Source organism: Stenella coeruleoalba, assembly GCF_951394435.1.
Source record: "Stenella coeruleoalba genome assembly, chromosome: 2".
Classification (NCBI taxonomy): Eukaryota; Metazoa; Chordata; class Mammalia; order Artiodactyla; family Delphinidae; genus Stenella; species Stenella coeruleoalba.
Window position 1 is genome coordinate 34136627 of NC_137147.1, and position 13470 is coordinate 34150096.

A 13470-nucleotide genomic window follows, 5' to 3' on the forward strand; every position below is an offset into this window, starting at 1 on the left:
CCAGGAGTAATGCCCTTTGACCAGCAGCTGGGAAGTCTCATTTTAAGTGATCAGCATTCCTCTGACATTCTAAGAAGTTGCACTATTTGTTTCCATAGAAACAGCTTTGTCAGCTAACACAAAATTCAGGCCAAGAATAGTGAAAAGAACTTACATTATGCAAATTGGAAAGTCCTTGTGTACTATCCTTAGTTCTTCTCTGATTTTTCACAGAACTCAGACTAACTTTCTTACTCTGTAAAACAGAAAAGAGACAATTAATCAAGTGTAAAAGTCTGTAGTGTCTTTTAGAGGGAGGGAATAGCAGAGAAAAGTTAATTCAATATGATATCCAATTCTGTTTTCAGATGACTAGGGTTTCTCAGTATAAAGCAATAAAAATGTACACACACCCATCTCTAATGAACATCAATTAAAATCAATATAAATTACCTGAAGTCAATGATAAGAAAGAGGTAAACATAACTGGTTTAAAAGCTTTTAAAAAAAGCACAAGACCCTTTTGTAGATGATTTTTAATGACTTTTTTTTTAATCTCTAGGTTAGGCTCAAACAAAAATGCAGTTTTTGGTTTTTTTCTTTAACTACAACTTCTGGATCCATTTTAAACCTTATAAATAGTTTCATAAAGTCAAGAAAATGAGAAGTTTAGGATCCAAAAAGATTCAAAAAGGATCTGACAGACAAGAACCACAGTTAATTCAGAGGGGGGAATGTTGATGCTACATTGAAGACCAAGATAGAAGAGGATCCTGTCCTAATGGGAGATTACATTCTGATAGGGTAAAAGATAATAAAAAGCAAATACACAATAAGATGAATTCAGAGAAAGAATTATAAAGAAAGTAAAACAGGGTTATACAATAGACAGTGATGTTTGGAAGGGGCAACATTAGATAAGATGGTCAGGGAAGGCCTATTTTAGGAGATGATAATTAAGCTGAGACTTGAATGATTAAAAAAAAAAAAAAAAAAAAAAGTCAGTTGTGGGAAGATCCAGAAATAAAGGGTTCCAGATTGAGGGAACAGAAAATACATTTTTACTTTCTGGATGTCACCAGAATCTCAATTTCAATATATCCCAAACTGACCTGAACTTCTTCCCACTATTGTTAATTATAGCACTATCTAGATCTAAATCTTCCTCAAGCTTTATTATCCAATCAGTTGCAAAGATCTGTTGATACCACAAGGTTTTTAGGATCCACTGAAAAAGTGGCAGAATAGCCACCCCAGAATATGCCACTAAAAGATACTGTTAAGAAAATGAAAAGGCAAGCTATAAAAAGAGAAATATTTGCAAAATACTTATATTCACTATAAATACTCTTATAACTCAGAAAATCAAATAATACAATTGTTAAAAAGAGGCAAGAAATTTGACCACCAAAGATGTACAAATGGCAAAAAATAAACATTTGGAAAGATATTCAACACCATTAATCATTACGGAAAATGCTAATTAAAACCACAATGAGATACCGGCATAAGGATAGACAGAAATCTGTGGAATAGAATTAAGAGACCAGAAATAAACTCTAACATTTACAGGCAATTGATTATCAACAAGGGTGCCAAGACAATCAAATGGGAAAAAAACAGTCTCTTAAATGGTGCCAGGACAACTAGATATCCAGATATCCACATGCAAAAAAATTAGGTTGCACTCTTACCTCACACCATATACAAAAATTAACTCAAAATGAATCAAAAACACACATGTAAGAATTCTATAAAACTCTTAGAAGAAAACACAGGCATAAATAAATCTTCATGACCTTTGATTATGCAATGGTTTCTTAAGACAGGACATCAAAAGCACAAGCAACAAAAGGAAAATAGATAAATTAGACATGATCAAAACTTAAAACCTTGTGCTTCAAAGGACACCATCAAGAAAGTGAAGAGGCAATGCACACAATGGGAGAAAATGTTTGCAAATCATTTATCTGATGGGGGACTTACGTGTAGAATATGTAACAAACGCTTACAACTATAATAAAAAGACAAATAGTCTGATTTTAAAGTGGGAAGAGGACCTGAATAGACAGTTCTCCAAAGAAAATATACAAATGGCTTTATTAAATAGGTGCATAAAAAGATATTTAACATTATTAGCCATCAGAGAAAAGCAAATCAAAACCATGAGACACCACAACACCCACTAGGATGGCTAGAATCAAAAAGACAAGTGCTGATAAGGAGATGGAGAAACTGAAACTCTCATACACTTCTGTTGGAAATGTCAAATGGTGCAGCCACACTGTAAAATAGTCTGGCAATTCCTCAAAAGGCTAAACACAGAGTAATTCCACTCCTAGGTATACGACCAAGAGAAATGAAATATATGTCCAAACAAAAACCTTGTACAAAAATGTTTACAGCAGCGTTATTAATATAAAAAGTGGGGGGAAAAATCCAAATGTCCATCAACCGATAACTAAAATGTTGTATATCCAAAATGAAATATTATTGGGCAATTAAAAGAAAGTACTGCTACATGCTACAACATTGATGAACTTTAAAAACAGAATTGAAAGAAGCCAGTCACAAAGGACCACATACTGTATAATTCCAGTTATGAAATATCCAGAATAGGCAAATCTAGAGAGACAGAAAGTAAATTAGTGATTGCCTTCGGCTGGTGGGGTGGGGTGGGGGGATTATGGCTAAGGGGGGTACATGTTTCTTTTGAGGGGTGATGAAAAGACTAAAATTGATTGTGGTAATGGTCGCACAGTTCTGAATATACTAAAAGTTACTGAACTGTACACTTGAAATGGATGAATTGTACATGGTATGTGAATTATAACTCAATAAAGCTGTTTAAAAAAACACAATGAAATACCATTACAAACACAGTAAAATGGCTAAAATTTAAAAAACTGACAATACTAAGCTTTGGAGAGGATGTGGAGAAACTGAAACCCTAATACAGGTGAGAACATGAAACGGTAGTCAGTTTGACAGTTTCTTAAAAAGTTAAACATACACTTATGATATAACCCACTGATTCCATATGAGAAATACATATTTTTAGTTGTAAAAAAACACAAGGTTTATACGGAATATTCATAGAAGCATTATTAATAATGATAACTTAAAATTGGACACTATCCAAATGTCCTTCAGCTGGTGAATGGATAAATTAAAAAACAGAATACTATTCAGTAATAAAAAAGAATGAACTACTGATATATGCAACAACATGGATGGCCTCAAAAACATAATGCCAGACACAGGAGTACATACTGTATGATTTCCATTTGTAATGAAATTTCTAGGAAAGGCAAAATTAGTGCTGTTAGAGAAAGCGGTTTGGTGGTTTCCTGGAGCTGTGGATGGGAGCAGAAACTAGCTATAAAAGGAGACAAGGGAATTTTTTTATGGGATGGAAGTGTAATGAAACTAGATTTCAGTGATATCTACACGATATAAATTTAATGAAACTCAAACTGTACCTGTAAAACAAGTGAATTTTATGGAATGTAAATTATACCTCGATAAAGTTGTTTTCAAAATTCATCAAATTGAACACTTAAAATTATTAAATTTTAATGTAAGTTACACCTATTGAGCTGATTTTAAATTACACATTTAAAATTGCATCTTATTACATGTCAATTATATCTCAACAAAACCAATTTTAAAAGAAGACCAAGTCATTTACTGACATCACATTAAAAAAACCTATTTACTCAATAAATGTTTAACTCAATGCAAAAATTTTAGTTTCCAACAATGAATGCCCCACACATCATCTTCACAGAGAAGAAATTTAACTATATCTAAAACTAAGTAAATACAAGTCAAAACTCAAATAGAGTTGACCTTTGAACAACACGGGTATAGGGACGCCAACCCTCTGTGCAATGGAAAATGTATAACCTACAGGCAGTTCTCCGTATAGGTGATTCCTCCATATCCGCAATTCTGCATTCATGGATTCAACCAACCATGAATCCTGTAATACTATAGTATTTACTACTGAAAAAAATCCACCTGTATGTGGACCTGCACAGTTCAAACCCATGTTGTTCAAGCGTCAACTGTATTTGGGCTAGTCATGAAAAGTACTAGCTCAGAAATTACTAGTGACAACAATTTAAGCAAAAATATATAAACTCACCAAAGATTTAATTGAAAAACTAGTTTTTTCAATTATTCCTTATGGAGAACTAAACAGAATATTTTTAAAATAAAAAATAATATATTTGAAGTAAACTGAATTCAACAGGTAACAATGTAAATTTTTTTAAGCTGCAAAACAGATTTATACAACTGACAAACCAAGCCCCTTAACTTAAGAAAAAGACCAAATGCAAATGTCCTGGGTTTATTTTTTAATGGAACATTCTGACAAGTCCTATAATAATGGCATTTCTAAAATTCTACTTAGTTTATGGTTTAGGTTTCAGATAAACGTACCTTTATTTATCATCCAGATAACTGCATGCCAAAGAAGCCACTGCTATACTCACAGCTTTAAAACTATTTATATATTTAGAATGTAGTATGTCAGATAAATTTGTATAGAATGGAAGCAAAATTCCTTCATTTGAAAAAAATCCTCAAAGTAGAAATCAAATGAGTAAATATTTCAAAGGGAAGTAGGGGTAACATATAACTTAAAGCCACATAAGTCATCTGCTCTCACAGACAAAAAAAAGAATGGTATGATCCTGCTCAATGTAACTGGATATCAATAAGGACATGTCAATAGCTTACAAGACACATCTTTCTCAGATGAAAACTTTCAGAGACTTAGCAGCTTTGAACATAACTGGCAAAAGTTGTATATAAAACATATCTGCAACAGAAACATTTAATTTTCAAGTTCCTATTCTCACCCTGTAATTTTAGGCCATATGATTGCCTTAAGACAAAAATAAAAATAAGACAACATGGAAAAATTAGCTGGAAAAATAATGCTGCATTTATCATTTGTTAAATATCTATACCCTAAAATATTCATTTACCAGTTTATCAAACATTTATTTATAAATATCACCTTGACTCTTCTTAAAACATTTTTGGATTACAGTGGCTCTCCATCAACGGTGATTCTGCCTTCCGCCTGTCCCCACCAGGAGAATTTTGACAATGTCTAGACATATTTTTTATTGTCAGGACTGGGTTGAGGGGGTGCCACTGGCATCTACTTAGCAGAGGCCAGAAATGTTGCTAAACATGCACAGGATAGCGTCCCCACCCCCGAAGAATTATCCAGTCCAAAATATGACAGTAATGCCAAAGTTGAGAGACCCTGAGTTAAACCAAGCAATCACTAACCCAAAATTGAGGCATTCACTCATTCAATAATTTTCAATAAGCTTCTCACACTTCCAAGACAAAACTTTAAACAGTCAAGCTCCCTTGCTAATAACCACTTAGATTATTTTCACTGATCGTTAGATTATTTTCACTGATTGTGTTTCAACTCTTTTTCAAGTACAGTACTGTTGGTTTCCAAATAAACTGCGGCTGAGAGATGCTTAAATATCATCTAGTGTTTTTCAAAATGTTCAGGAAAGGATTTATTTCAAGAGTCATCTTGGCAGTGGATGGAAAGAGCAGAAGCTCATTTTTGTCATTCTTTTTAAGGTTCAAGGAATAAAAGTTCTGTTAACTTAAATGTTTAAATAATAAAACCTTTAATCTCATGAACTACTCTTACTTTACAAATCATAAAGTAAGGTCCAGAAAAATTTAAGTCACTTGACAAAGTGGCAGAGATCAATAAATCTAGAAATTCAACAAGGTAACGATCGCCAACAGAATAGCAACAGAGTAAATGGAATAAAAACTGGTGCCAAATAAATTGCCCTGTATTGCATACCAGAACCTGAGTGGGAAAGCAAATACAATTTCAATAACATATTCCAGCATATGATACATTCCCCCCCACCCCACACCGGCATCAAACGATTACCATCTGGCCAGAGACTAAACATGCATATCAAATGATATTTACATTAAGAGCGGCCCAAACAAGACTAAAAAAGTGTTTAGACAAAACATTTAATGGTCAAGCTACTATTATTTACTGATTCTCTCTGTGTCCTGAACATTGGGCTACCAAACTTTACATAGTTAATCCTCAAACAGTTCTACAAGTTTAAGTACTACTGTTATCCCCAGACAAAAAGGAAGACAAATTTAAAGAAGCAAAGTATTTTGCCCAAAGAGCACCTCAACATAAATATTCAACAGCTGTAACGTGCACTTTTATGTATATGGTTTCAAGTCCTTCGTATCATATAATCCTTACAACATCCTTATGTAGTATTTTACAGAGGCCAAAAGTAGAACGATTATTTAAATGGTTTTGAGTAGCAGTGATGGTGATAGCGGTTAGTATTAATAGAAGTAGAAGCAGTAGCACTTCTTGCCAGGCAGGGTGCCAAAAATTTCACATATATTATTCACATTCAATCCTTCCAACTCCTCAAAGTTATCCTCAAGTTTACAGATGTGGAAAACTAGTATGAAGAGGTTAAGTTGCTTCCCAAGGTCATAAATCTAAATGACAGAGCCAAGACTCATACCAAGTCTGTATGACTTCAGAATAGAAGCTCTTCATTCCTGCCATTACTTTTATCTAGTCTTATCCAATACAAAGAGGAAAGAAAGAAAACTTCTATTGATTATTCTCAGTTTGAACCTTCCTTCACTTTGTCCATAGAGTCTCTCTTTTAACCAATGAACTTCTATGAAAATCACACTTGCAGATCCAGATACCTAATAGCCTCCTCTTGCTTTTTTATGCCTAAAACTTAGCTTTGGCCATAATTATTCCCAGGGACCAATGGGACTACTTAAAGAAAAATCATTCACCATGTTCCTTTACAAATCTGTATAGTATCCTGTTATAGTAGTACCTTGCAATATTAAGAACTATTGGAGGGGACTTCCCTGGTGGCGCAGTGGCTAAGAATCTGCCTGCCAATGCAGGGGACACGGGTTCGATCCCTGGTCTGGGAAGATCCCACATGCCGCGGAGCAACTAAGCCCGTGTGCCACAACTACTGAGCCTGCATTCTGGAGCCCGCGAGCCACAACTACTGAAGCCCGTGCGCCTAGAGCCCGTGCTCCGCAACGAGAAGCCACAGCAACGAGAAGCCCGTGCAGCACAACAAAGAGTAGCTCCCACTCCCCGCAACTAGAGAGAGCCCATGCGCAGCAACGAAGACCCAACGCAGCCAAAAATAAATATAAATAAAATAAACAAGTTTAAAAAAAAACTGTTGGAGGAACAAGTAATCATTTTGCTAACCAGATGATAATAAGCTCCCTATATATTATGTAATATTCTGCAGAGAAAAGTATTTTTTTTTCAATTCAGTGGGAAAATTCTCCATTTGCTTATATCAAACACAAAATAGAAGATATGGTGGTCTTTGGAGATATTCAAGACCACACACTCATAGTAGGAATTGGTTAAAAGCCAAACAGTATCAAAGATATCAAATGGTTGGTTACTTGAACTGCCCCATTATCACCTTCAACAACTTGGTAATGAAAGATTAAATGCATCCAAAAGGTTAAGTAAAGCTTCTGAAAAAGGCACTAAGACAAAAGTTAATTTACAACATTTTCAAACTGACTAGAAACGGATTTTTAAACTTGTGGGATAAAATTACTTGCAATATGGCTTTTCAGTAATATTGCTACCGATCAACAATATATATGGCCTAGTTGGAGAACAAGAACAGTCTCTGATAAGGAACAGAGCCAGTGTAAGAGATAGAAGATAAAGCCAGAACTGACTCTAAATGCAAGCTAAATTGTTTGAATTTTCTCCTGCAAGCAATGGGAGACTATGGGTTTCTGAGTTTTAAAAGAATCAAAAAAAGGTTTTTTAGAAAGTTAAATCTTCTCTACACTGTAACCAGAGTTGACTAGGGGAAATGTAAGTAGAGAAGCCAATAGAGACAATGTTTTAATACTTATGCATGGGAGGATAAAGGAAATAGGAGAAGAAAGGAAAAGGGATAATTTCAAACAATGCTGATAACAAAGGATGATTTGACAGGCTTTGGAGACCAGGAACCAAATACAATTCTAAAATACTGAGCATGACAACTGAACCTGGCAGAAATTATGGGACCTTAAAATAGGAAAATTCAGAGAATAAAGTTTCTCTTCCTGGAAGTGAGAGAAAGAGGAAGGGGAGGATTAGAAAGACGATAAATTCCATTTTAGAAGTATTGCATTTAAAGTGGGAATTCTGTCAGGCTGTTAACTGCTAGTCAGGGAACCAAAGGCTAGAAATGAAAATTTGTAAGTGATTTCATATTCACATCTTGCATTTGTAAAGCTTTTCAGTTTCCACAGTAATCCAAGCACATTATCTCATTTGATCTCCACAGGTGCCCTGAAAGGTAAGCAGGTCAGATATCCCCATTTTCCAGAAGATATGCAAGCACTGCAAGTTAAGTCAGAGCTAGAAGTACTAGAATAGGAACTAAAACCCAGATGAGTGAAACTTTATGTGGATCCACAGTGCTAAGTTAGCTATATTTCTGTAAGACAATACCATACTGACTACAGGCTTCCTTTCAAAAATCACATAATTACATCATTCTTTTACCTTTACAATATGATTATAGAAAATTCATCTTTTCTCCTCAACTGAGTGCTTCATAAAATGAAGTTTAATCTGGTAATTAATTTCACTGTTACATGTGTTAAGAGACTACAAAGTTACTATAGTGCCAGATTGAGGCAGCATAACATCTATTGCTCAGTTTCTAAATACTCAGTCAAGCAGCAGAAGTAGTCAAGTGGAGAAACAGTAGAAAATGCAAGTGAATTTTCCAACCTATTTGAAAAGTGAAACTAAGCTACCAATATCCCAACTTCTCAGTAACATTTTTAAAATGTTATTCTCTACTCTGGATTGTTCCAATTTCAGTATGTCCTGCCACAGTGAGCCAAATGTCCTGTCTTGACAACTGTTTTGATAATATTAATGTATAGCTTGAAAAATGAATACCATAAAAATACAATAGACCAGATCCTGTTAGATAAATTAGCTATCCCCATGGGGTCAAATTTAAGTACTGAAAATTATAACCTTAATACCCCTAAATATGTTAATAACTAATTATACCAACTGCCATCAATTCTCCTTCCATAATATCTCACATATACCTCCTTCAGCTTCTCTCTTCTCATACTACTACCTTAAATCATATACACATTATTTCTTTCATGGGTTTTTCTATGAACTTCTTCTTGATAGTCACCCCCAACTCAGTGTCTCTAGCTGACAATCATTTTACATTTTACGGAGTACTGCCAGATTAACCTTCCTGAAGCACATGTACAATCATGACAGTATCCCTTTTCAAAAGTTCCTGTTGCCTTTCCCCTATCTTAAGCAACTGTTTACCAAGGTTTTACTAGGTACCGTTCATCCACTGAGCTAAACACCTCGTATGAAATATCTCATTTAACCCTCACAACCATCTCCTTGCTCAATTTTGTAATTTAGCAAAGATAAGTAACGTGCCCATTGCCAAAAGCTCAATGGCATAGCTGAGCATCAAACTGAAGTCTGTTTGACTCTGGCACTTAACAACTACTCCGTAGAGCACATTTCAAACTTCTTAGCCTGGAATATGGCTCCCCTTGACTTAGTCCAGAATACTTTTCCCACTTTATTTCTCCCTCCTCTGTCTTCCATATCAAACTAAAGGTGACCCTTGAACAACACGGCTTTGAATTGCACAGATCCACTTATATGCAGATTTTTTTCAGTAGTAAATGCTACAGTATAACACGATCTGAGGTTGGTTGAATCCACAGATACGGAGGGCAGGCTATAAATTATACTCAGATTTTTGACTGGGCACAGGGGTTGCCCCTAAGCCCCGAGTTTTTCAAGGGTCAGTTGTACTTGCCATTTCCAGTACAAGCCCTGCAATTTCTTTCCTCTGCAACTTTGACTTATTCTTTCTCATACCTGGGGGAAAAGTCCTTTTTGTTCAATTCTTTATGTTAAAATTTTCCTCTTCCATTAAATGTCTTATGAAATCTTCCTTAATTCTGCCTGTTCCCATCCACAACCAACCCTACCCTTCCAGGGTACTTAATCTATGCCTCTGCTGTAGCATTTATTTATACATTTCCCTCGCCCCATAAGTTATATTCCACTTTTTAGTTAAGTCACTAATATATCTCCATACTATCTGGTAGATGATTCAATTTACTTTTTTTTTTTTTTTCGCGGTACGCGGGCCTCTCACTGTTGTGGCCTCTCCCGCCACGGAGCACAGGCTCTGGATGCACAGGCTCAGCGGCCATGGCTCACAGGCCTAGTCGCTCCGCGGCATGTGGGATCTTCCCGGACCGGGGCACGAACCCGTGTCTCCTGCATCGGCAGGCGGACTCTCAACCACTGCGCCACCAGGGAAGCCCTCAATTTACGTTTTAATGTACATACTCAAGCAAATCAGGTGCCCTATTGTTTTATTTTTTTTTAGTGACATCCTTTCTAGAGCCCTCCATTCTCCAGTTCTAAACTGGCTATTTTCTTTCTGCCCAGATCCACTCACTATCGTTCTCCATCAGCTCCACATCCAAAAAGGCTGACCTCTACAGACTGTATTACCCATGTTCTCTTGTCCTCTGGCTTCCCATGGGTTCAGCCAGGGGGGAAATACCCATTGGAAAGGAGGAGAGAGTGGTTGGGTTCTTCATCCCCCTCACTTCCTCCTGTAGTTTGGTAGGCGGTATGTTCTTCTAAGGCCACAGTTCTCATCCAGTGGCCCCTCTCTTACAGCAGTAGCTCTTGTAAATGCCAATAATTACTTCCACCTTTGCCCTTTCAGGCCCAGGCTTAGCTGGCTGCCTGCTATTGCTAACCCTGGGTGCTTCACCATCCTTGTTAGCTCCCTTAACCCAACCCACACCTTTGTGAACGGTCCATTGATTAAACTGTCTTCCATTACTCAGGCTGCTTTTGCCATCTGTTTTCTGCATGGAATCTGACAAAAACACGCTCCAGTCTGAATTTATTTCCTAAGTCATCTTCATTTGTTCATCCTTACCCTGATAAATTCTCCTCACCTCTTTCCTCTTTATCTACTCCCTTCTTTTTGAGAGACCTTCAATAGCTTCCTCAGAAAGAGTACACGAGGTAAATTTGTTAAGACTATGATTTACGTGGTACTAGAGCAGATCACATCCTCTTTGAGTTATTCTTTTGCATCCCAGCCCCCTACCTTAATTCCTCACAGCTGCTCATGACTTCTGGCTCTGCCAAGGAAATATTTATAGTGAGAATGGCCCTTTTCTTCCAATTAAAGTAGGAAGAAAAAAAAAGTAGCATAAATACGTAAAAATATTCACTTTGGTATACGGTTTTTGTGTGTCTGTGTGAGTGACCAATCATGTCCAGTGTTGGAAACAATATAGGAAAACAGACATTATGTACTGTTGACTCTTACATATATCAGTACAATGTTATCCAGGACAATTTTGCAACTATATACCAAAAATTTTAAATAAACCTTCACTATCAATTCCTTTTCTAGAAATTTATCCTATAAAGTATGTTTGGAAAAACTGGGATATGTTACTCTACTTTTTCAACTGTAAATTTTAAAAACTCTAAATACAGATCAAGTATTTCCAATGAAAGTTTATCATTCTAATTGAGATGTGCCATCAGTATAAAATACACACTATATTTTGAAGACTCAGTGTGGGGGAAAAATAAATGTAAAACGTCTCAGTATTTTTTGTATTTAATACATGTAGAGATGGTAATTTTTTTAGACATTGTGTTAAGTAGAATATACTATTAAGGGAGTCCCCTGGTGGTCTAATGGTTAGGATTTCAGGCTTTCACTGCTATGGCCTGGGCTCAATCCCTGGTCAGGAAACTAAGATCCTGCAAGCCATGCAGCGCAGCTAAAAAAAAAAAAAAAAAGAAAAGAAAAGGAATATCACCTGTTTCTTTCAAAAATTTTTTAATGTGGTTACTAGAGCATGAAGCCCTATATCAACTAACATGGAACAAAGGCAAGTGAATAAATCAGGTTTCCAAATGGTGTTTATATATCATCCCATTTTTATAAATGCACATAAAAATACGTTTATAAAATTACTAACAAAAAATCTGGAAGAATATATGCAATACTGTTTTCACTTACTATCTCTGAAAAGTAAGGATAACAGACCTCTCAGGTCTGTCTTCTGTACAATTTGGATATCTTACAAAATATTGACAAAAAAAGTATTACTTTCATATTTTGGGAGAAAAAACACACAGATAATACTTTTTTGAAAGAAAAAACATAGAAACTTTTAAATTACAACTACCTTCTTAAAGTACATAAAAATTAGCAGAAGCAACAAAGCCCTTTCAAGAGTTCTAGAACCGGGTTTCCCTGGTGGCGCAGTGGTTGAGAGTCCGCCTGCCGATGCAGGCGACGCGGGTTCGTGCCCCGGTCCGGGAAGATCCCACATGCCGCGGAGCGGCTGGGCCCGTGAGCCATGGCTGCTGAGCCTGCGCGTCCGGAGCCTGTGCTCCGCAACGAGAGAGGCCACAACAGGGAGAGGCCCGCGTACCGTAAAAAAAAAAAAAAAAAAAAAAAAAATTTGAGAATGAAGAAGACTGATGAGGATAAAACTGTCGCCAAGTTTAGAATCCACTGAACTTTTAGTACTATAGAATTGCTGACTGATGTCTGGGTATGAGTAATGATCTGATTTTGACCAGACAGTCTTAGAAGGCAGGAAAACATAAAGGGCATATTATGCAACAAGAAATAAAAACAAAAGGTCAATCTTAAAGATTACTGTACAGAAATACTACAGTTATGAAGAGTTACTAAACTACACGTTCGTGCAACAATGTAAGTACCCATTTGGTACAAAAACATGGGATAGTCGTTGGCAAGAAAAAGACTGCTAAGGCAGAGTCTTTATCCTTAAGGAACTGAAATTCTAGTATGGAAAACAGGGAAGTATACAAGCAAACAAACAAAACCCCTATAGAACTGCAATGGTATTTGGTAAATGCTATACTACAACTGCAGAAAATGCTATAGGAATTACCTATAGAGGAAGAGCATTCTAAGAAAACTTGTATAAATGGGAAAGAATATAAGACCCAAGACAAATATGAAAGGCTTCCATTACACAAAAGGAAAAAAGTAAACAAAACACTAATGCAAGCACACAGACATGAGTAAAATTAAACAAATGCTTTCTAAACATAAAATTTTAAATCTCCCTAATGAAACTCAAACTCTACAAACTGTTACTTTTTAAGCCTATTTTAAACGTGTAGTAAAAATGACCTAGTAAAAATTACCCTAGAATAATGCTTGAGAGTCAATAAGAGAAACTGATAAAGCTGAGTAGAACTTGATCTCACTACATACATAAGCTGTTTATAAATAAAGCAACAAATTGTTTTCCCCCATTCACTTTCACTATTATTTCAGAGATGAA

General features: G+C 35.9%; 1 protein-coding gene across 5 annotated transcripts in view; it reads right to left on the bottom strand.

Moving 5' to 3' along the window:
- Positions 1–13470, bottom strand: part of PALS1 (protein associated with LIN7 1, MAGUK p55 family member) — a 104754-nt gene that overhangs the window by 74744 nt on the left and 16540 nt on the right. For 3 of the 5 annotated variants that reach the window (XM_079915066.1, XM_079915070.1, XM_079915068.1), the window contains exon 2: positions 155–235. The gene's annotated coding sequence lies outside the window, so the exon portion shown is untranslated. Of the gene's footprint in view, positions 1–154; positions 805–13470 lie in introns of those variants that run through there. The other 2 variants (XM_079915067.1, XM_079915069.1) reach the window with 2 other exon arrangements.